The 25,263-nt window shown below is 43.4% G+C and overlaps 1 protein-coding gene and 1 non-coding gene across 4 annotated transcripts in view; both read right to left on the bottom strand.

Annotated features, from left to right (window-relative positions):
- Positions 1 to 25,263, bottom strand: part of NTM (neurotrimin) — a 927,363-nt gene that overhangs the window by 889,476 nt on the left and 12,624 nt on the right. The window lies entirely within an intron of this gene.
- LOC113260250 (U6atac minor spliceosomal RNA) lies at positions 23,297 to 23,423 on the bottom strand. The gene has a single exon (XR_003317886.1). It is a non-coding gene; the product is annotated as a U6atac minor spliceosomal RNA (small nuclear RNA).

Genomic DNA, 25,263 nt, shown 5'->3' with positions numbered 1-25,263 from the left:
CAAGCACCTTAAACCTTGCTGTAGCGTTTGATGTTTTATCCCGGGAGAAATGGGGAGCCATTGAAGATTGAAGCAGAAGAGTAGCATTTTTTTTTTTAAAGAAATGCCATTCTAAAGCAAAAACCATAGTCAGAAATTGGGAAGATAATGAATCTGTTTACGACAAAGTCGAAGAACGTGACCCTCTAGCAAAGGCAAACTAATTACAAAAAAATAGGTTGGCAGGGGGACCACGGACGGGTAAGAGGAGGAAGAAAAGGTACAAAGGATACAACCAGTTGAAATCCCTCCTCCTCGAAGGGATGAGTTTGGCCCGACTGGCCACATTTGCAGGTTTGCACCCCAAAAGCAGCTTTCTCGGAGCCCAGACCCGCCTCGGTGAGCACCTTGAAGCCACCACCCCTCCTTCCCTCCCTGAGTGACCAGCAGCCAGCTCCATGTCCTTCACCCTTTCTGACTCACTGTCTTCTCGTCCCTTCTCTCACTTGAGTCCCCCTCCACCTGTCTTTCCCTTGCTCTCCTGTACTAATTGCTTAGATTCTGTGTCATGGGAAGCTGCTGTTAACAAAAGATTAGCCCTTTTTACAGGAAGAGGTGATTAAAAAAGGAGAGATTTTTTGTTTTTAAGGCAGATGAAAGAAAGCCCAAGGAGATGTGCATTTGACCCTCCAACATGCTTCTTCAAGCCTCCCTCAGCAGTACTTAAAGCGCTTCCAAAGGAAGGCTTTATGAATGCAAAATGAAGTCAGTGCCTTGTGTCTGCTCCAGAAGAAAGGGAAAACAGATCTTTTATATACAATATTTCCTTTATGGCTCGCGCTGCTCCTCCGGCCCCAGTGATGCTGCACCACTTCAGACGCCAGCTTGACCTTCTCAAGGTCACTCCACTCAGCAGGCCCCCTTGTGCCTCTCCCAGGGACCCGCGGAGGAGCTGAAAGGGCCAGGTTTTGTTTTCTGTGTCTCCTCAGTCACAGTAGAGTCCTTGCCCGGGGGCAGAGACACCTGAAGTTCCCAGCAGGGTGGTCCCAGTCGGTTACTGTAGGACTTGTGCCCCACTCTGCGGAAAGAAGCCCCTTGGCTGTTTCTAACCAGCTCCACTCCACTCCGCCACTGGTGGGGTCCATAGACACAGCACTCACTCGGGGAGCTTGAATGTGCACACAGGGAAGTGCCCATTCTCAGCCTCCCTTACACACTGGCCTTGTGTCCTTCTGCTTCGCAGACAGCCTTTGATGCTAATAATTTGCAGTCTTATTACATTTCACTTTGCAGTTAGTATTTTAGGCTGTGCACCTGTTACCGGCTTGCCGACATTAGTGATTTGTCGTGGATGGCATGTCTCCAGTGGGTAGGGATGGGGTTCCTTCTCTGCATGTCTTGACAGCTTTGGAGGGCACAAAGAGTGGCTTAGTCACCTGGGTATCTGCCACAGTACTTGTTGGGCACTGTGCTTTGCACAGAATGGGCACTAGCGACATGTTAAATTGTTTCTTCTTCTCCAAACATGGGTTCTGATGCAGGTAGAGGAATCTGCTTTGTGGGATGAACATCCCTGCTCCAGGAAATTTCTGTATAAAGGAATAAGCTCAAAAGAATGTTACTAACCAGCTTGAACTTTAGTTAGACTCTCTGTGTGTCCAGAGCTGTGGGGATCTGGGCAAGAGAATTCCCAACTCTAAAGCTCGGGTTTCTCTTCTGTACAATGGAAACAATGCTGTTTTTTATCTCCTAAGGTTCTTGCGGAGAACTTACATAGTATCATAGCAAATGTTCAAAAAGCGACCATTCTTTTTACCGACAAGCTGATCATGATAAGGGAGAGGGACACAAGATTCAAATTCCTCCTGAAATGCTCTTCATATTTCTATGCATATAAACTGATGCCTTTTTTCAAGATCCCGCTCAAATACTACCTCCTGGAAGCTTCACCCAATTCTCCCTCTCGCCCAGACAAAAGTAATTTCTCCTTGTTCTTCAGAAGTCCCTGAATTTCACTGCTCACCTCTACCTATGGCACTTCTAGACCATAAGTTCCTTGTAGACAAGATAGGAGTTTGCCCAACTCGGTAAATATTTTGCACAAGTGAACAAAAAGAAGACAAGGCATTTTGTTTCCCTCTTTGAGCAGGGGAGGGTGTTTCCAAGACCTGTTGGCCATCCCTAGGCAAGAGCCTGAAGAACACTGAGTGACCTAATGATAAATAACTGGCTTTTAGTTTAGGGGAGGCCTGGAAATGCCCATTAAGGGGGGCATTGAGGCATTGCACATTAATCCTAAACATTTCCCCTTAAACCCAAATGAAATAACTAACTGTTGCATAATTCAATAAGAAGCCCAGGCTGGGGGCTGCATTCACTTTCCGAGTAACCAGTGAATAAGTACCATCCATGAAACTATTAAGTTAATTTAAAATCCTGACAATTTAGCACCACTCTGGCGAGATAAGAACCATTTATTAAAAGGCACAGTTCATTAACCCAAATGCTACTGGCTTATTTGCGCAGAGAAAGGGGCGGGTCCAAACCCCATCAGGAGTCACCTTTTCCTCCCCCACCCAGAAGCCAAGCAGATCCAGGCAGTGAGGCCAAGAAGTCCCTGCTTGTGGTGTCCTGGGCAGTGTTTCTGACCATATGACTCCTTCTCTTTAATATCCAGTCTGTGGGGACCGTGTCTCATAGTATTTAAGGCAGAAAGTGTGACGAAGTCTGAGCTTTGAAGGTATCCAAAGCTTTTTTTTTTTTTTTCTTCCTTCCACCACCACTGACTGTTCTCTGCCCCAGATCTCCTCCTCTGGTTTCTCGGTAAGCCTTACCTGGACCTGGGGCATGTTTCCCCATAAATTTTACATGTCACATTTCTGTCCTCTGTCATTGGGGCTCTTGAGCATGCACACTGGGTGCTGCTATAAAATATTTGATAATTTCACCACGACATTGTTTTCCAGGGCATTGCATGCCACTCTTGTATAAAAACTGACAAGCAAAGGACAGCACAGAGCACAGGACTCCCTTTCGTGACACTGTTTTTTTTCTGACCACATAACATCTATTTAGGAAGAAAATGCACTGAACCCCATGACGGACATGTTGAGTCACTAAGGTCCTCCCCTGAGAGCCTTGGGTTTTTGTTTTTGTTTGTTTTGTTTTGTTTGGGGGGAATGTTTAAATCTAGTCTTGCAACTATTCACTAGAAACCCTCAGACCACTGATATAAGTAAAAGTGGAATGTGCCTTTCAGAGTGAACCAGTACCTGGAACAGGGGACAAGCTGGGGTCTTCAATATTTCCAACCTTAAATGTGAATCCTATCTCATTAATTGTAAAAAGTAAACATCTTAATTTACCCAATTGTTTCAATCAACTCAAAAATGGGCTTAATGTAGACCAAGGTAACAATTAATGTTTGTGTAGGGGAAGGTGTTTCTATCTGTGATCTTCGGAGCCGTTCAGTGCAGAGCCCTTTGCTCATCTATGCATGTTCCTAGACCACAGATTTGCACTTAGATTGCTGGGGTAGAGCAACTATCTGGTTCTCAATGAGTAATATAATAAGGGTTCCCATTTGGCAAAGTATTTGTTTGCATAAATTATTTCATTTAGTTCTGAAATCAGCCAGGTACATAAGGATTTCTGTATGGCCACAACAGAAATAAGTAAACAGAAGGTAAATGAGGTTTAACAAATTTCCCAATTTTCGGAAGGGTGTTATATTTTATGTTTTGGAAGGATGGTAGCACTCTTACATTCAGAGACACCTCTTCAAAGAAGAAAAGGTAGAAGATCAATATGTATTCCTTCATTAATTCTGAGATTATTGATCAATCTACGTGTTACCAAACATCACCTTAAGTCTCAAGGATACAATAATAAATGAGATGACTCCTTTCCCTCTTGAACTAACATCTTCGTTGGATGAAATAAATAACACAAGTGTAAATAAGTTAACAAAATGACTTCAGAAAGTGAGAGGTGTTCTAGAGAAAGTTGTATACGTGATGCGATAAAGAAAGATGGGGCACATTCAAGTAGTCTGAATGAGAAATGTTTCTCCAAGACTTGAATGATAGAAAAATGTCCTGCATGGAAAGGTCTGGAAGGAAAAAGTTCCAGGTAGAAGACATAGCAAAGGGAGAGTCCCTGAAGTAAGACCAAAGTCGGCAGTCTGAGAAACAGAAGAGCAGACAGTTACTGGAGCAAAATTACTGAGGAATACGGAGATATGTGGGGACATCATGGAGGCAAGGGTCAAGGCTTCAGAGTCTTTGGGGTTGTGAGGAGGAGTGTGGATTTTAGTCTCAATGTAAAGGAGAGGTAACAAAGTCCAATTTATGCTGAAAAGTATTACTTGGGCTACTGTTTGGAGAATGGATTGTAGAAGGCATGAGGCAGAGGATGTGTGGAAAGCATGGAAGCAGCAAAATGACTACCACAATGGTCTAGGCAAGATGTCATGGTCCCGTGGACAAAGGTACTTGAGTGAAAGGGAACGGAAATGGATTGGAGATTTACTTTGGAGTAAAACAAACAAGAAATGCTGATAGATTTGAAGTTAGAAGTTCTGAAAAGGGAGGAACGAGAGTAATTCTTAAGTTTTGTGCTTGAGTGATATGTTTAAAAGGGTGCCATCAAATGATTTAGGGAAGATTGAGGGAAGACCAGCCACCCCATGGGGCGCAAGGTGGTGGAATAACGAGCTCCATTTTGGACATATCAAATGGCAGATGCAATCTATTCTAAAACACAAAATTAGCTTACATACTGCTTAGGAAGGAAAAATGAGACAAAATACTTTCCACTGGTCATACAAGCCTCTATGGATCTGAAGTCTTTTTGTATAGCAAAGGACTTGACAATTTCCTCTACCCTTGGTAGAGGGTGATGGGCAACCTTATTTATGTATCTCAACAACAAGGTCGTCAGCTGTGGGCATCCTTTTCTATCTTAGGTTCTACAGAGCACTTGATTGTTGTGGTCATTCTTTCTAGAAAATATGTACTTTTCTACCCTCAAATTTGCACCTTACTCTTCTGTTTCCATGCATTTTTGTACACAAAATAATTTTTATTTTATTTCAATGCTGAAGCATTGTGTGATTCAAAGAATCATTTCTTGAAGATATTTTAAACGGCAATTAAACTAACTCATGCCATACCCACAATGCATAGCACTCAAGGAAGTGAAGAGAATGGGAGCGAGTTTGTGTCTGTGTGGGCAGTAGTGACTACACTTCTTCACTTGGCAGGCTGAGGTTATAAGATGCCATTGAATATAAGATACATCCTAATTTCAGAGATTAAAAAATTTATAGAAATATGAGCAACTGAATGAATGAAATGACATAATAAATTTGAAATATGTTTATGAATCTGGAGTCCGTGAGTGAGGTCTTGACTGGTGATACAAATTTGGCAGTCATCAGTAGACTGAGGTATTGAAAACCTTAGTCCTAGATGAGATCCAGAAAAATGGACAGATACAGAAAATACCTGAGGACCAAGCCCTTGGCACCCCAGCATACAGAGATCAGACAAAGGTGCAGTCAGAAAAAGAGATAGAAGAGGGATAGTTAGTGAGGTAGGAAGAAAACCAGGAGAGGGTGATGCCAGGGAAGCCAAGAGGAAAATTCTCAAAAGGAAAGAAAGGGTCAGCTCTGTCGAGTGCAGCTGAGAGGTAGACTAAAGATTGGAAATTGACCACTGTATTTGGCAATATCAGTGTTGCCGATGACCTTGATGAGGACAGTTTTAGCGGAGTGGTAGGGACCAATGCCAGACAGGAGAGATGAAGAGAGAGTGACAGGAGAAAAAGTACAGATGGTAAAGTAAAGATCATTCTTCTGAAAAGCTTTACTGGGAAGGGGAGCAGAAAAATATGGCTGAAGCTGTGGGAGACTATGAAGCCAAGAGAAGTTGTTGATGCTATAGTTGTTTTAAAGATGGGAGATACTAGAGCAGGTGTGTGCCAATGGCAATAATCCAGTGGAGTGGAAAAAAGTCATGATGTAAAAGAAAGAGAAAGAGAATTAGAGGGTTGAAATCCTTGAGGGAGGAGGGAAGCCACCCAGAGCATACATGGAGAAGCTGAACTCTGAAATGGAATGGGATATATTTCTTTTCTATTATAACGGGACTGAAGTATGGGTTTAGAAATAAGAGGCAGGTATATTGGAAGATTGGTATCTCAAAGATGAGTTAGTTCCTGTCCTCAATGAAATATGAGTCATCCACTCCAAATGGGAGCAAGAAGATTTTGGGAAGACTAAACATGTTGAGGAGAGGCATGGAAGTACCAATCAGATGTCTGAAGAAAGAAAAGCAAACCTCCCAGAAAAGCATAATAGGATTCATGGGCATTAGTAAGTAATTTAAATTTAAAATGGCATCAGATCACATTGTTCTTTCCCAGCAAGGTCCAGCTTCACAAGTCCAGGATCAGAAAAAGTAGATAAGTGGTTTCAGCTCCGCTCAAGGATTTGCCAGGGAAATAGAACAGAAAGAAAAAGAACCAGAGAGTTGAGGGTGTTTGCAAAGGAGTGCTTATGGGGACAAAGCATCTATAGTAAGAAAGGAGTGACGTGAACACAGGAGAGGGGAGAAAACTTGTGCGGTGCATGATTTAGGGAATGTGCTGTAACCTTTGGGACAAGGGTTGGGGGGAAGACTGTCCTTGGTGAGCACTGGACATGGAAGAGATGAAGACAACCTCCAGAAAGAAGGAGGTGAGTCCATTTGAGATCAGAATATAAGCAGGGTCTCTTCAGTGACGACAGTCCAGGAGGCCTAAAGATCTCAGCATCTGAAAGAAGTGTGAATGGGTTGGTTGGCTTTTCCTTTTATGCCATCTAAGCTTTTCTTAGTGCAATTAAATTAGGTTTCACCTTCTCTAGTCCCCAAAGCCTAATGAAGAGCAGCTGCTTATCTTCCATAGGGAGAATCCTTTATTTTAATTGTGAACTTGTATTAAGTCACCCTTTAAATTTCTTTCCTGCTGAACAACCCTATTTCCTTGTGACAGTCCTCATAGGCCCTATGATATGGCCCTTTGATCATTTCCATTGAGTTCCTCTGGAGTACTGTAGCAGATGCCATTAAAGTTTAATAAGGGTCCTAATAAAGGTTCAATAGTACCAGTATGACCACAGGATATCCCATTGTGTCTATACTTTTTTTTTTTTTTACCTTGGATAATATGCTTTTTTTTAAAATTTTTTTTATTATATTATGTTAGTCACCATACAGTACATCCCCGGTTTCTGATATAAAGTTCGATGATTCATTAGTTGCGTATAACACCCAGTGCACCATGCAATACGTGCCCTCCTTACTACCCATCACCAGTCTATCCCATTCCCCCACCCCCCTATATGCTTTGTTTTAATGATTACTTTCAGATAATTAGCATTTTCTTATAGGTTAAAGTTCAATTCTTGTTTGTTTCAGAAAATCCTTCGATCCTGTATAGGTAGACGCTTATATCTAGATTGACTCTACCACTTATTGGCTTGTGCTTCCTTTCTACAACTCCCTTGAATGGGACCCATCTTTTATGGGTATTCATGTAACTCCTTATTTTTTCTCTTAGTTTCTCATCTCTTGACCTTTCTCAGGAGATCTCCTCTACCAAACTCCTTTTGGCCAATGGGCAAGCAGGATCCTCCAAAATTTAGTTCTGTTTTCTCTACAAACTAGGAGTCTTTCTTTGGGGAGAGAATTAATTACCTCCATCGAGCATTCTCTTCCAAATACCTCAGTACAAGGTACTGAATCCTGGAGATGCGCTCTATATGGAACTGAGAAATGTACCAGAGATCGCAGTAATTGCTAAAAGTGGGTCCAATATCTGATCATTGGAGTTATGATATGGCATTCAATTTTCATGATGTTGCATCCATAACATTATTTATGGAACATAATCTATTCTTAGGACCCTGTGAAGCCAAATTCTCCCATCCATATAAATCAATGAAGATCCTTTACCCAGTTCCTGCCAGCTGCCTTTCCAAAGTTGGCACTGAATCCAGAAACCATCTGAGAAGGACTCTCAGCTCACAGGGTCACTATCCCACAGTAGAAAGGTGACTTCTGCCAAGACTCTGATGACTGAGAAAGGCACAGCTATCATCTCTCTCCTCCATCTGCAACTAAGACATCAGGCAGTGGCCACCAGTCACAGTTTAGTTCCTCTTTTGGTGAAAGTCTTAGTTTAAATTAATATATATAGGGGTGCCTGGGTGGCCCAATTGGTTAAGGGTCTGCCTTTGGCTCAGGTCATTGATCCCAGGGTCCTGGGATCGAGCCCCGAATAGGGCTCCCTGCTCATGGGGAGACTGCTTCTCCCTCTCCTCCCCACTCATGCTGTCTCTCACTCTCTCAAATAAATAAATAAATAAATAAATAAATAAATAAATAAAATCTTTAAAAAATAAATATATATACATACACACATATATAAATATGGCCAGACTCAAGTGATGATGAAGATAATTATGGGGTGATGAAGAGGATGATGATGAAATATATATGAAGGAAATTCTTTCAGTTTACCATTTCTACTAATTGCCCCATTTAAAGCATTTTGTCTGATTGTGCGATATCCTCAGGGAGGAGAGACATTGGTGAGCACTAAGGACATCCAGTGGAACGTGGAGAAGGAAGTAGCTGTGACTGAGACATCTAAACATCCGATATTAAAATGTAGTATCTCTCTATACTGAATACCTAATATCAAGCACCGCCATATTCATTTATCTTTGTAGCACCACAAAGACTTAAGTTTTATAGCTGATTAAATAAGGGTAAAGAGCTTATAGCCTGCAGAGGGCACATCAGGTATCTGAACCCTTGTCTACTTGTGATCAACACCCATGTTTTAACCAAAGGAAACAATCGAAAGAGACTCCCAATAGTCTTCCCTGAACGAAAGAGTGTAATGAACACACTGTCTCAAATACTACAGATACTTTGATGGGATTTGGGCCTTTGGGGGAGTAGGTAAAGCTACGTGACCCGGGAGTTTATTCTGTGTGGCCTGGGGATGCTTTATAAGGCCTTTAGGATTTTGTTTGTTAATTAAAGACCTTTCTGATCACTAAATATTTTTGCTTTAGGGATTTTAAGGGTTTTAACATCTATCTATCTATCTATCTATCTATCTATCTATCTATCATCTGTCATCTCTCTTTCTCTCTCCCTACCACTTCCCCTGTCTTTTCTTTCTCTGTCTCTAAGCTCCTGTCTATTTCTACGTGTACCTCACTTTTTATTTTTCTTCTATCTCAATATGGGAGAGGCGACTATGGTTGAGGAGGGTTAGTAACAAACTTCAGAAACTTAAAAGGCCCATTGCTGGGCCCAGAGAGAGGAAGAAGAAAACTAGTTTTACTCCAAGCTCAAGGGAGAGAAATTAAATAATAAGCAACACATGTCCTAGATTTTCTAAAATATGCCTCACTTTAAATCCTGTGGTCCGTCATCCCCATAAACATATCTGCACTTGTTGAAACTTCGGGGCCAACTAATAGTTCAGTACATGGGGTTTTTCCGGGAACAGATAACCTCAGACTTCCTTCTCTGACATCCCTCCCAGGTCACCAGATTAAAAAAAAAAAAAAAAAAAAAAGAGGGAGCAAAAATGTGCTCTAAGTCCATAATGTATGGATACTTTTATGTATATTCTGGCATTCGATCATCAAAATCATTTCATAGTTGACAACACTAAAGCTGAGTGAGAATAAACAAATTATTCAAGGTCAGATAATAAGTGGTAGAATCAAGATTCAAACCAAGGCCTCCCAAGTTCTCTGCTTTTGATCGACACTGCAAGATTTTAAAACAGAGACACTAAGGATAAAGATGGTGCATCTGGAAGGAGCTCCTCTGGTGCTTTATACTTCAGAAAAGGCATATGGTCTTTAGCATAAAGAGATAAGTACCCTAACATGAATTCTCAGGAAAGCCAGCAGAAACAGAAACTGAGTAGCTATAGCTTCAGGATAGCTGGTAAACCTGAGGGAACCTGAAGAGAGATTGAAGAAAAGGGACAGATGATATCCTAATTATCTATTCATTACAGCTTTCTTATTCTACAATACTCTAAGTTTGTTGGGTCCCTTTGCAGCTTCCCTGTGTTAACTGGGGGGTGGGGGGGCATGATGGTTATATATCCACCTTTCTCCCTTTACTGCAATGTGCTACCAACTGGTGATGAGCTGTATTAAGACGATTCTGTCCCATACACGTACTAGGATAAGTCTTATGAAAATGATGTTATTGGACATCAAAATGGTTGAATATTGGCAAATTTGTATGGTCCAATTTAACACTGTAATCATGCATAGACTTTTTCCTAATCATGTTAGAGCACAGAGCCACCCACCCATTTCTGTGCAGCAGGAAGAGCCATCCCAGGGATTCTGGAGAGCCAGATAGATGGTAAAGAAGAGGGTCCCCAGAGTCTTACATTCTTCCTCACCCCATAACTGACTTGTGAATGGGCAGTTAGGGTAAGAACAAGAGCTGAACAAATAAGGAGCATGACCTGCCTCATCATACTTTTCAGATCTCAGGAGGACACTGGGTGAAGGAGGTGGTCTGTGTAAGAGGTGCATAGTGTAAGAGATAGGCTTGGTGGCCATGCTTCCAAGGCTTGAACCCCATCCTATCACTAGTTTCTGTGTGGGCTGAACCTCATTCTTCTCGTCTGTAAAATTATGATAAACGTAGCACCCTCTTCATAGAACCGTTGTAAAAATTAACAGAAATAATACATGCATAGCAATTAGGATTATACCTAGTAACTAGGGGGCAGTCAGTAAATTTAAACTATTGTTATTATTGGAGACTATTCCTTTGGGTTGTAAAGCCTTCAAGTCTTTACATAACACTTACTACAGGCCTGTTCCAGCTCTCAATATTCAGAAGGGTCACCCCATCTCTCCTCTGTCACTTGCATATCCCTTTAAATTGAAGAGGGCAGGAAAGATCTAGAGGGAGATAACTGTGGGTTCCCAGGGGTTCTAGCTGAGAAAGAAAACTAAGGGTGCCTTCCTTTTAAAATACAATGGACCCTAGTTTGGGGTAGGGTGTGAAGAGGGAGGCAAGAGTTTTAATAGGAGTATGGGATCCTATGCATATCAAGCACTGTGGACAGATGGAATAGGCATTTCTCAACACACACCACTCACGTTATTTCTAAATACATATGGATGTTGCTGTATTTAATTGCATACACACTGTTTACAAATGCTACATAATTTATGATGGCTTTTACTGTGTTTTTTTCCTCAATTATTGCACACTAAAAATCAAATTAATTCTATGTGGACACCTAACACATTTTTCAAGTCCTTTTACTTAGAAATATGGAAGACCATGGTATAATGGAAGAAATGGAAAACCAGGAGATAAGAGACCTGACTTCTGGTCAGAGAGCTGCTCTTCTAAACCTCCATGGGGTCTGGAGTCACTTTACTTCTCTATGCCTCAGTTTCCCCCGAGTCAAGAAATTTTGTGGTAATAGTATTTCTAGTGACCTGGACTAAGGAAACAATCATAAAACTGGAATGAGGCTATATTCATGACAGTGTTCACTAAAACATTATTTATACCAGCCAGAAATTAGAACAACATAAATGTCCAAACATAGGGTAATGGTATTATACATCTATTTGATGTAATGTAATGAAACCAATTAAAATTATGTTCACTAATACTATGTAACGGCATGGAAAATTGCTTCTGATCCATTCTTAAAAGAAAAAATGAGATATAAATGATATGATTATAACTATATAATAAAAACCATGGCAGAGAAGAAGGAAAAAATTGGAAGAAATACATTAAACGAAATTGTGCATGAGTGACTTTAAATCTTTAAAAACTACTTTTGTATGGTGTCCAAATTATATTCAATAAGGATACATTACTTAAACTAAACAAAACACATCAATAAGAATCAGCTGAGAAAGTTGGGGTAAATGTTGCTAAGGCCCCTTCGTTTCTAAAATCCAGCTGCAGTCTTCAAGGTTTAAAGACATAATAGATTTGTAGAAGCCCTTTCAAAGGCATCCAGCACCACACAATTATACTGCCTTATTATTATTAACTTGCACCAAACAAGAACTAACACAAATCCATTACAAAAGCAAAGTAGGGAAATGAGAAAGAGGCACATGACACAATATTCCACTTGCTGTGAAAGCTCTTTTCGGTTAGAATATTCTTGACGCAACCTTTGGAAGAATGAATTTTACACAGCTTTCTGCCATGCAGCCCTCTCTGCCCTTTGTGCTGACATAATTGTCAAGCAGGTTTTATTGCATTCTCAAGTGATGGGCAGAACAGATGGCCAAAGCCCAGCCTGGGGACTGGTGTCTGCTTAGAGTGTCAGTGATGCTTTGCAGGGAAGGGGGAAGAGAGGTATGGCTGGCCCTGTAAGGAATGGGGACTGGGACCACACAGGTAGGGAGACTAAAAATGAAACAGAGTGGCTGGCTGGCCTGTAGGAAACCCCATGGAAGCTCATTTATACTTTGCAATGCCAATGTGAATGTAAGCACAATGGGGAATCAACCCAGGAAAGCAGAAGTTTAGCCCAAATCATAGGTCACTAGTTATAATCCACACCAGAACAGGAGCAGCTGAAAAAGTAGGTCTTTATTTCATGCAAGACGGTGTGTCACCTCATCCTTACTTACAGGAGCTGGGAGAGTGGGCGAAACAAGATGAATACTGAAAAAAACAAACAAAAAACAGCTGGACTTAAATTCAGGCGATCTGGGTTTGACCTGTGACTCTGCAATGCACATAAATCTCAGACTGGACACACTACCTCTTTAAGCCTCAGTTTACTTACCTATAAAATGAGGCTAACCCACTTTGGAAGAGTATTATAAAGGATGAAACGATATCATCTATGAGGTGCCTGGTTCCTGGTAGACCCTGAGGGGTCATCGCAGTTTAATGTGTAGATTTGAGACAACCTTGAACATAAGTTCAAGTCCATAATCCCGAATGCTTAGTACAAAAATGGGTGGTATCAAGAGAAATCAGGTGATTAGTCAAAAATGAATTAAATATACATTTTCTATTTTCCTCATCTATTTGCGTTTGCTTTTGTTAGAGTTCTAAGCTCTAGGGCATGGTGTTTGACAAGATAAGAATTTAAGAGCTCAGCTGCTCGAAGGGACCTGAGTCACTGGCGGGGCTCTTTGGGCACACTCATAGGTCAAACAATAAAATCACAATATTTACTAAAATCAAGGAGCCTTAAAAACACGAAATCCAAAAATAAAAGAAGTGAAGCTTAGAGATGTGAAGTGATTTGCTCAGAGTCATACAGCTAACAGGTGGATACCCACGTCTAGATGCCTCCATTCCCAGTTTAACATACTTTCTACGACATGTTTTGATGATTCAAAATACATTTTTCTGGCTTGAGAAATATGATATGAGTGCAACAGTATGGAGGTTGGAAAGGACTCATACTCGTGCGTATGAATGAAGACAGGGGACTTCTTCGGCAAGGGGTTGGGGTACACGTGCAGAGGGGCAGATAAAGGCAAGAAGTGATGTCGATCATGACCCCTTGCCTTGATGTTATCAGTTTTAAAAGTTTAATATAATTGCAACTCCGTTTAATCCTTACAGATTTCACCTTATTAGTTGGGTGGGACAGATGTTTTATAAATACGTTTATAAATAAATAAATTATTTATTTATTTATTTTTTGGAGTTGACACAATGTTACATTTGTTTCGGGTGTACAATACAGTGACCCCACAGCTCAATACGTTGTGCTGTGCCCCCCACAAGCATAGCTACCACCTGTCACCCTACAATGCTATTACGATACCATCGACTCTACTCCCTAGGCTGTGCCCTTCATCCCCACGATGGATTCGGTCCACAACTTGAAGCCTGTGACTCAGTTTTGTAGATGAGGAGGGAAGTGAAATGTTCCGCCCAAAGTCTCGTAGCCTATTGTGGCAACAGTGGGGCAAGTGTGAGTTTCTTGACACGAAGAAAGAATTCCTTACGTGACCTCGTTCGGCGTGCTCATTTGGAACCTATTCTTGAGTGCTTGAAGAATCACATGGATAGTTTCCGACGTGACTTACCCCTGGAGCTCCCTACGGTCCGTCACTTCCAGGAGCTACAAAACCATGGCATGACACTGGGTCAGTAACTCTGCTCAGGATGTTGCCTTGGCCCTGGGAGCCCAAAGATATCCGAGTTTGTGTATCTGCCTGGAACTTTAAGCCACTAGGCATTTTTTAAAAGATAAATACAGGCAACCAAAGAACAAACTGGGTTGACATCTGGTGGTGGGGATAGGGGGTGGAGGACAAAAGAACAGAGGAAATCAGCCAGGCTTTATCAACTCTACCATGCCTTTCCCCTGGCGGGGAGCAACTAGGTAGCAGCCACTTGCCTCTTTACAGTTTTAACTAAAAGGAGCATTACAGAGGTGAATTAACATTTAAAAAGAATGTAAAAACTCAGAGCTGTTCTAATGATGATTAATGGAGAGCTATAAGGGGGCCATGACCTGCTAGTGTCATTAAATGGATTGGCAGGTTTCTGAGCATTAATTATAAATAGCCACAGGAGTTCTCCTGCTTCACAGAATGATGATAAATCCAAGTCTCGGAGAGAGAAGAAGAAAGGAAAAGCAGAGAGGGGAAAAAGTTTGCCTCCGTCCGCCCGGGTGTTGTGGGGAGGAGGAGAGAGTGGAGGGAATGAGATAAATGATAAATTAGACCCTGCCAGTCAATCACATTTTCTAAATGTTTTATGTCCCCAAAGCTATAAAAGCAATATTCCTTTCTGCCCTTATTGGAGCCATTTTTGTAGAGCAATCACATCGGTTTCCTTGGGGATTTCCACTGAAATGTGCTTTGCCTTTTCTTTTTATATTTACTCTCCAGCCTGTGACCAAGGGAGGGTCAGAGTCCGCATACCAATGGGCAGGAGAGAGACCCAGTGACCAGGCAAGGCAGACAGGGGGAGTGAGAGGCCCTGGCTGGCTGGGGGCCCTGGCTCCCTCCGATGCCCGTAGCAAAGTCACCGACGGCAGAGGCCCTTTCCCTTCATCCTGGGAGGGTCTCCGGGAACAGACCAAGGGCCTGTTAGGATAGACAGTGAGGGCTCAGCACAAATTTTGCTGACTCGGCAGACCGCAAGCAGCATGAGGGCAAGGACAGATTTGGGGTCTGCTTTATTCATGGCCAGAACCTAGAGTGGTGCTTGGCACATTAGAAGCATCCCGTGACTTCCAGACAGAGAAGCACAGCCATCTCAGCCTGGGTGCAAGGCCTGTGTCCGCTGAGAGCCGGAGCCGGGGCCGGGCCCTTCCCCCCTGGCGGCCCTCCTTTGCCATCTACCTACTGTAGCAAAGCCCCTCAGGATTTGCTTGTCATCCCTGGTGAAGAGATGAAGATGGAGATGGGGCAGGGTGGGAGACAGAGAATGAAAGAAAGAACCCCAAACTAGGATTTGAAATAATGGATACTCCTGGACGATGTTATATTTTTCTGTGTCGTTACTTTTCAAGGCTTTCGGCTGCAAGTCATTATTTCAGCTGATTGGAAAATGGTGTTGAAAGACCTGCTTCTCTGGTACAATTTTCTTCATATCCTATTAGTTGCAATACAATTACAGAGAATACATCAATTCCTGGCCTGCCCGCCGCTGCCGACGGAGCCGCCTATTAAAAAGCGGCCTTATTAATGGAATTGTACATCTAGGATTAATCGGCTTGCGTTGGCCATTTACATTTCTCATTCCACAAGCACTTTTGTTTGCTTAATAGGCTGAAGGAGGTAGGAAATGACACAACAAAAGCCTCTCCCAATTGCCACGCGTATCACTGGTGGATTTAATATCCCCTCCTTCTTTCATCCTGAAGTGCTGCATAGGGATAAGATCTGGCACATGCCACTAGGGAAAAGCGAGGCAGCAGCAAAACAGCCATTGGTGGGTGAGCAGGAAGGAAGGAGGGGCCGAGAGAGAGGCCTGGGCCAGAAGAAGATCTTTGCACTTCGGGGAAGGAGCACAGGCTCGTGTTTTCCACCTACCCTGAGAGGTTCGCCTGGGAGGAAGTAGCACCTTGGGGACAAAGCCCAGGAAAAGGGGATCCCAGTGGCAGGGCAGGGAGGGAGGAGCACAGGGAGGCAGTTGCCGTGCTTTCCTGGGATGGACGTACCCGCCCGCCCCCCTTTGCCATGAGTGACTTCAGCAAGTTGTCCTTTATCTGGGCTGCTACGTTTTTGTGAATCCTGGTCTGGCTCCCTGCCCATCTACACACTCCTCCATCATTTCCCTTTAGGGCTTAGGGAATAGACGTAAGGCTAGTGGATTCCAGGTCCCTCTACTACCAGGCCAAGCCAAGCACAGTGTAACATGGAGGGAAACGGGGTTTGGGGGAGAGATAGAGGAAATCACGTAGGCCCAGTTGGCCCCCTGTTTTCCTATTGGTATGGGTAACTTAGAACTGACAGCTTGGGATTTCTCTTTGGAACTTACGGAAGGAAAATGCAGAGCATCATGGCAGAATTCTTATGTTCACTGGATTCCAAGAGATGAGCGACCAGGCAGCTGTCCGCAGCAGTAGTCTGCCTAGGGAAGAGTGTGCCAGAGAGAGATGCCAGCCCATCTGAACGATTATCCCTGACTGCAGGGCAGTGGTGGTGAAAGCAAGGTAGGAGGGAGGTGAGGATGTTCCAGGCCCTTCCTTACCCACTATTTTCTTGGAGGGTGTCAACAGTAGACCCGTAACTGCTCCGCGACACACTGGCCTACAGGGAGTTCCCCGGAACACCAGAGAGGCTTGGACACCCCAGGGAAAAGTTGCTCAGAAATAATAGAACTTGGACCTTTTCATCAAACCTTATCTCCAGAGAGTTCAGCTTTTCCTTTCAGGAACAGGATGGGGATGGGGAGGAGGGACACGTAGGTTCTGCCACTGGGTGGGCTTCAGCATCAAGCCCCTGGGAGGGAGTCCAGGTTGTTGATGGACAGCGAGCAAATTTCCCCTCTCCAGGCAGGAGCCACCCCTCCCAGCCGGGGCCCGTGCCCACCAGACCATCGTCTTCTCCTTCCTCTCTTCAACCTGCTCCACTAGGTGATGCTTATGAAAGCTCATCCTTCCGACAGCGATGCTTTGTTGAATTTGCTCCTCCCTTGGTCTCTGGCAGGCTGGCTTCGCCCATGACCCAGGGAGGTCTGTGAGGTCTGAAATGGTGGACAGCTGAGACGCATGAAGCCAGACTCCCTTGCCAGCCGGGGGCTCTGTGGTGAAACAGGGGGCTCCCGTCTCAGGGAGGGCATTACCCCAGCAACGGAGTCCATGTGTGTTGGAGCGATGTAATATAGTATGACTTTTCGCTTTAATGGGATTTTTCTAGACCACTAGGAAAAAAAGACTCCATGAACCACACTACAAAGGCCTCTACTTATTAGTATTTTAGAACAGTGGCAAAACATTTCGTGAATCTAATTATTGCTGACAAATATGAAAATTGAAATCAAAGTTAAATTTTCAGCTAGTGCCTCATATGCCAGCCTTCTCGGACTTCAGCTACTGCACCACACATTTCTTCTCCCACTAGTTTCAGCAGAAGATTGGCTATTTTCCCTCTCCCCTAATACCACTTGCTTGCTTCCCCCAGCCCCTCAGCCCTCCCTGGCTCAGACCCTATATATTTTGAAGCATTAAATCTGACATATTCATCTTGGTGGCTGGCACGAGCTAACTAACTCCATGTTTACTTGTCACAGATACAGAAATGGGCTGAGCAGGGTGCTGGGAAAGCTGCCTCCCTCTCCCCACCCTCTCTCCCTCCACCCCCAATCCTAGCCTTCTTTTTTATTTTTTTTTCGGATAAAAGTCATTTGACTGATTTTAAATTCCTCGTGATATCAGGACATAAAAAAAAAGGACTTGTCAACACCTTTCTTTCTTTTTCCCTATTAAGCATACTGTAAAAATCAGTCCCTTTTGTCACTTCACTCTGCTTGCGAGAATGTTTAATGGATGTCAAGGGAGCTAATGATCGCTGGTAGAAAATTCATTTTAGATTTGCTATTTATAAAGTACTCAGTACTCAGGTGGGAAATTAACATGAGGCAAGGAGTCGGGTGGGGTGGGGGAGGGAGAGAAATATAGAACTGGGGCCCTGCCAGGCTGCCAGTTGCTTTGTGTGGGTGGTACCCAAGGCATTCTGGGGGCAGAGGCCGTGTGTGTCAGAGATGCTGGGTGGGACAGGGCAAAGAGTATGGGCTCAGGAAACATCCAGACCCGGGTAAGTTGATCTTTCTGAGCCACAGTTTTCTCAGCAATAAAATCATATCTACAACACCTAGCTCACAAGGTTGTAGAAAGGATTAAATAAAATATCACACATAAAACATTTACCAGTGCCTGGCACTGAGTACTGGGACATGTTTAAAAATGTTAAATTTCTTTCCCTGTAGCCCCGTAGCCCTGTGAGGGGATCAGGGCAGGGCGGGTCAACACAGAATTGCTCCGGGATCTGGAACCAGCCATGGGTGCGTTCACACATGAGCCCAGGTAAGGGGCTCCCCTGGTGTCTACAGCAACCCGGTGATCGGATTAGCCAGTGGTTGTCAAACATCAGTGAGCGTCAGAATCACCTGGAGGACTTCTCAACACGCAGACTGCTGGGCCTCATCTCAGAGGTTCTGAAGGTCTATAGGTCTGGGGTGGGGCCCGAGAATGTGCATTCTTTTTTTTTTTTTAAAGATTTTTATTTATTTATTTATTTGACAGAGATAGAGACAGCCAGTGAGAGAGGGAACACAAGCAGGGGGAGTGGGAGAGGAAGAAGCAGGCTCATAGCAGAGGAGCCTAATGCGGGGCTCGATCCCACAATGCCGGGACCACGCCCTGAGCCGAAGGCAGACGCCCAACCGCTGTACCACCCAGGCACCCCGAGAATGTGCATTCCTGATTAAGTTTCCAGGCGATGCTGATGCTGCTGGTCTGGGACCACACTTGGGGAACACAGAGGTAGGCCTACAAACTCAACAGGTCTCCTGAAACAGTGTCACCAGCGCCTCCCAGGTGGAGCAAGTCTTCCCCACCCCTGATTCATCCACACACCCTCAAACCAGCATAGGACTTGGAAGTTTGAGGCAAATCACTGAGCGCTAGTTAAGGCATCCCCCAATTTTACATCACTGGCCAAGCAGGAGAGGCAAGTGCTGAGGTTAATTTTCAGGCTTGCTGTGGTATGGAGCCAAGCCTCAGTTTCCCCTCTACATGGCTGGGGCCCCAAGTGCTCAGATGGACCCACTTTGTCGCCCCAGTGTTCCCTCAGTTGCACGTGGAACTCCAGGTCAGAAAGCCCCAGTCTACCCACACCCTTGTAATTTCTCCTTTTCCCGGCCCTTCTCTTGGATACTTCGCTGTTATATTTGGATTAACTGCAAATCTCCTTTGATTACTCACTCTCTGTTGAAACAGACAACCTGTTGCCACGTGTTTGATTACTGAATCCCAGGGGAGTTCCTATTTGTAATGCAGCCAGTTACAGTACACTTGGCATTACACACAGTCATTGAGCTGCTAATTCATTGTCTAAGAAGTTGCTTTTCAGTTTCTGATTTTTCAATAATAGGCTTCTCACGAAGCCCTTAAGCTTCGGAAATAGGCCAAAAACTGCTTTTCCAGTCATTTACATAAACACAAGCGGATCAGGAGAGGGAAAAAATGGAATAGTTTTATGTGTAATTCCTGGGGCTCTGGAGCCTCGGTAGAGAGCATGTCAAGGCTGCAGGTCTGCAACAGCTCCGTGGGAAGGATGCCGGCTCGCAGAAAACCTGACACCAAGGCGAATGATAAATCCCGAAATTTCTCCTGACGCCTAGGCTGCCGCTTTGCCGGGGCTGGGCGGATGTCCTGCGCGCCAGCAAATTGTTCTGTCAGCAAGCCGCTCCCTCAGCTGCGTCTTGTTAGGGAGTCTGTCACTCATTCCCCAGTCACAGCGCCACCGTCCCACTTCTGAGGTGGTGTCCTGTCACCTGGGACAGGTAGGAGGTGGTGTGGAAAACCTGTCCAGGAGACAGAGCCTGGAGGGAGGGAGCCCCATCTCCCTGAAGCTGCCTCCACGCTTGGGCTGTGGGGCATGTGGAGTCAGGGTCTGGCCCGTCTATGGGTGCTCCCTTACTTCAAGAGGGAGGAACTTTCTGGCAGGCGGGCCCCTTCCAACCACCATCTTGTTTCTTTCTCTCTTCTCTCTCTCTCTCAATCCCCTCCCTGTTTTCAAATGTAGATTTTACAAATAACCCAATGAGCCAGAAAGAACAGCCATTCTTTTTCTTCCCAGACAAATCATTTTCCTCTGTATTAAAGAGGAGAGAAATAGACTACTAAAACTTCTACTTTTGAAACACCTAATTCTGACCAGGCTGTTTTCCTGGTACACCTAGCCCTCAAGGGACAAAAGGGAAGGTGCCAGATAAAAACAGAACAGAAACAAGATGCCCAGTTAAATTTGAAATTCAGATCAATAGCAAATATTTTTTTTTTGTATAAGTATATGCTGTGCATAATAAAAAAAATACTTGTTGCTTATCTGGAATTCAAATTTATTAGGCGTCCTGGATTTTTATTTGCTAAATTTGGCAATCCTAGCAAAAGGGAATATTCAATTACTTAGTTTATATATTTTCATAGCTTACATACCACCAAGCTTGCTTTGTCCTGATATTTTGTTTTGTTTTGTTTTGTTTTCCTGAGGTGGGTGTATTCAAGAGAAACTGAGACCCCTCCCATGAGGGCAGAGAGGTGACTACACCCGCCTCAACACACACACACACCAGGAGCCTAGACTGGGAGCGGCCCTTCCAGGCAGAGCTCCCTCCGTCTGTGTTCACCATTTCTCTAAGTCAGTGGTTCTCCAAATTTAGCATCAATCTCCTGAAGGGCTTATTAAAATGCACATAGCTGTGTTTCAGAAAGCCCCAGACTTTCTGATTCAAAGACCACACTTGGACAGCCACAACTCGAAGAGCATTGTGTAGAAACAAACCCCTTCCTCTTTCCCATGGGCAGAGGAGGAACAAGGAAACTGCTGTGAGGGGTCTGCTTGAAGGCTCAGTATAGAAATGAGGGAATCGAGTAGGTCTCAAAAATCTTTGCCCTCTTTTTTTCTGGCCTTATTTATCCCATCATTCCACCTTCAACATTAAAGCAAGTTAAGACAGTGTTGCACTGGGCTAGTCCTGCAGGAAGGACATCCCTGACAGAGAGCAGTGTGTGCAAAGGCACTGTGCTGTGGCAGGGCATTAGTGCCCAGGGTCAGTGCCTGGGGTCGGTGTCTGGGGTCAGTGGGGCAAAAGGGCAGAAGCAGAAGGATGCCGGGAGACAGAGCAAGAAAGAAGCTGGGGCAAGATAGGGAAGTGACTTCTATGCCAAGTTAGGGAATTTGGGCTTTTGTCTTGAAAGCCAGCCATGTGGAGCTAATGGATATTTTAAGAAAGGACTGAGGTGACAAAATTTGTTTGTTTTTTTTTTAGCAAGATCATTAATTATTAGCAAGAGAGAAGATGGACTCATCTGAGGAGAAAACTGGTAGCAGGGGACCTAGTTAGAGGCTGCATTATTTAGCAAGACATGGCCAGAGCTTGAACCGAGGTAGGGCCGCCAGGCAAGAGAGGAGAGACAGAGAGATATAGGAGGTCACTCAGAGGCAGACCTGAACTGAGCTGGTGAGTGATTATAGGAGCAAGAAAGGTGGAGAGGGGTCGGGGGAAAGTGCAGTCCCCAGGTTTCACAAGCATAATTCAGTGAAACATGGAAGCCTATTCTAAGGAAATTTAAATATCCTATTTTACAGATGAGGAAAACAAAGGCTCTGGGGGAAAACAACAACAACAACAACAGCAACAACAGCAACAACTCAATTCCAAAAGTCAGAGTTAATGACAGGGCTGGGATGAGAAAGAATATTCTAACTGATGTGAAGATCAAGAAATAGGGTCTATGGGGACATGCTCTGCAAACTGTAAATATAAGTCTCTCTGGTGTAATTCCTTCAAGAGCTAACTCAAGAAAGGAGTTGGAGGTGAGCCCCTGTTTGAAAGATAGTCTGCTACCATCTCCTAGATGGTAGGACCAGAACCATAAAAAGAGTTGGAAAAATCAGGTAGGAGTGGATCAGATTGTATCTTAACATCCAGAGAGAAGAGCATGTCATGAGGAAAGGAGGGAGATTCTGTGCAATCCCGAGTCAATAGTCAGCCCTTTTGCCCATTACACAAGTCACTGTTTCAGTCCTTTCTGCTTTCTGGAAAACACAGCCTACTGGTTTATGGATATAAACATACACACACGTGTGCAAACACACATCTTCCCCAAATTACACTCAGAGAAAATCAAAGCCATTGAATGCAGACTCCTTCAACTTCCCACAACCATGCCGAAAGGTTTACACGAATCCATACCACGCAAGGACAGCTGCTTCTCTCGTTTCATTTTTCTTTATCAGCGTAAGTTCTGTACAACATAAAATTTACCATTTTAACCATTTTAAATGTGAAATTCACTAGCATTAAGTACATCCACACTGTTGTGCAGCTCAACGTCACCATCCATCTCCAGAACTTTCTCGTTATCCCCCAAGAGAAACTTTCCCCATTAAATAATAACTCCCCATTTCTTCCTCCCCTCAGCGGCTGGAGACTTCCGTTTTCTGTCTCGATGAATTTGCCTATTTTGGTGCTTCATATAAGTGGAATCATACAATATTTGTCCTTTCGTGTCTGACTTCTCTCCCTCGGCATCATGTGTTCAAGGATCATCCGTGTTGTAACTTGTGTCAGAATTTCATTCATTAATTTCATTGAGGCTGGATAATACTTGGATAATACATATGCACCATATTTCGTTTATCCATTCGTCCACTGTTGGACACTTGGGTTGCTTTTTTGTCAATTGGGAATAATGCTACTGTGAACATGGCTGTACAAATACCTGAGTCTCTACTTTCAAATTTTGGGGTTTTTTGGTATATACGTAGAAATTCAATTACTGAGTCATATGATAATTCCATTTATAATTTTGGGGGGAACCACCAAACTGTTTCCCACAATGGTTGCTGCACTTTACTTGCCCACCAGTAATGCACAGGAGGGTTCCAATTCAACTTCTCCATATATTCGCCAACATTTTTTACTTTCCTTTTTTAAGTTTTTTAACAATAGCCATCCTAATGGGTATAAAGTCTTATCTCATTATGATTTTGATTTGCATTTCCCTAATGACTAGAAATGTTGAAAACCCATGGTTAGATGCCACAAAGTACATGGTGATATCTTAACCACACGTGTGCTGTATGGGCCCAAGGGCTTCTTCCATCCTTTTCAAGGCGAGATCTAACATTCCCTCCTGTCATACAACATGCTAATTGCCTCCTAACATCCATCCTCTTTTTCTTCTATAAGAAGAAAATATTACACCAGCCATGAACAAAGTGGAATGTTTTGTGGCCACATAGAAAAGCTTTTATTGTATCTAATCCACTTTTATTGTGTAGTTTCTGTCATTTGCAGTTGAATCCAATCCTAATAGGAATTCTGAATAAGTTTCTCCTTCCTTACTTTATATAGTAATGCAATTTGTCTTTCTCCCTGTCTCCAAGACTCATTCTTTTACCAGTGGTCAAGATCTGCTACCCCTTACACCCTCTCATATTCCCTAGGGGATCTCACTTCGTCAATATCTCCTGAGTCTTCCTTTCCTCCTTGCTGTTTAGGTACACCTGCCTTTCAGCATTCAAAGAGGTCTTTCCCATCTTATAAAAGCAACAACATCCTCTCCAACTGCAATTCCCCTTTGTTTCCCCATTCCCTCCTTCTTTATTTCTTAACAACGGCAATAGCGACAACCAAAAAAATTTGAAACAATTGTCCACATTTTCTATATCCTTACCTTACTTTTGTTCCCCACGCTAGGGCTCCACCCCACAAAACTGTTCTCCCAAGGGGATAGAAGATATTTTCATCACTCAGTGTAATCTTACTTGATTCTTTAGTAGCCTTTGACACTGTTATTGTCCCTGCCTTCTTCCAAACATACGTCATTTGACCTTGAAGGCATCATGCTCTCCTGGTTTTTCTCCTATATTTTTGGCCACTTCCTGTCAATTATCTTCCCAAATCTCCTCTCTTCCCAACCTTTAAATACTAGTCATCTAGTAGGTACTCTCTACTCCCTTCTTGGGTAGTTAATTGTATCTGTGTCATAGACCATCTTTGTTGAAGCTCAGAGGTCTCTCCTGAATTCCAGATCAGTGTAGCTGACTTCATATTGGATAGCACCTCGAAAATGTCCATTAGGCATTCAAACCCTTCATGACCCAAACTGCATTCATCACCATCTCCCTAAAACACACCTGAGCAGCATTTACCCCAAAACAGAAAGTTTTCTTTCACTTCCCTTTATTACTTCTCATCCTCTTTCCTATCCACTTCCAAGTCATAACCCTTCTACCTCCGTAACACTTGAATACTCCCAAATCTCCCCATCTCTGCAGCACTCACCCTGGTTAACTTATGCCTGATTAGCCTCCACATCCTCTAGAAGGCTCCCTTGCCTCTAGTCTTGCCCCCATTTTAATTAATTTTCCACACTGTTGCTAGAACAATATTTTAACATTTTTAAGTAAACCAAATAATGTTATCCAACAAGTAAAACTGCAAATCTGATCATGTTACTATTGGACATGCAACCCTTCAACACACTTTCTTCTCTCAATATAAAATCTTTTATAGGAAACATAAGGCCATTCAAGTTCTGACCTCTGCCGACAGCTCTACCTACACATCTTGTCTTTCTACCTACTTCCCTTCTCCCCCATCTGTTTGAGCCCCAAAACCACACACACACACACACACACACACACACACATGCTCCATCTTGCCAGATTGGATACTGGATTCCTGAATTCCTACCATGTTCCCCTAACTCTAGGCCTTGGCATATGCAGTCTCTTATACTTGTAATATTTATCTCTCCTCTTACCTGGTTAAATCTAGTCACCTTCGTGTCTCAGCTTTCACATCTCTTCCTTCTAGAAGAATTTTCTGACCTGAAAAATCTCCTAGTTGCTGCCATTGCAATCAACACTTGCTTTTATCTCAGCACTTACCATGTTGTATTGAATTGTCTACTTCGTTGAGTATAAGAACTCTGTTTTGTTGTTGTTTATGGCTTGCATACAGTAAGGTATGAATAAATCAT

This window comes from Ursus arctos, unplaced genomic scaffold, assembly GCF_023065955.2.
Source record: "Ursus arctos isolate Adak ecotype North America unplaced genomic scaffold, UrsArc2.0 scaffold_22, whole genome shotgun sequence".
Classification (NCBI taxonomy): domain Eukaryota; kingdom Metazoa; phylum Chordata; class Mammalia; order Carnivora; family Ursidae; genus Ursus; species Ursus arctos.
This window is presented reverse-complemented; position numbering and strand designations above follow the sequence as displayed.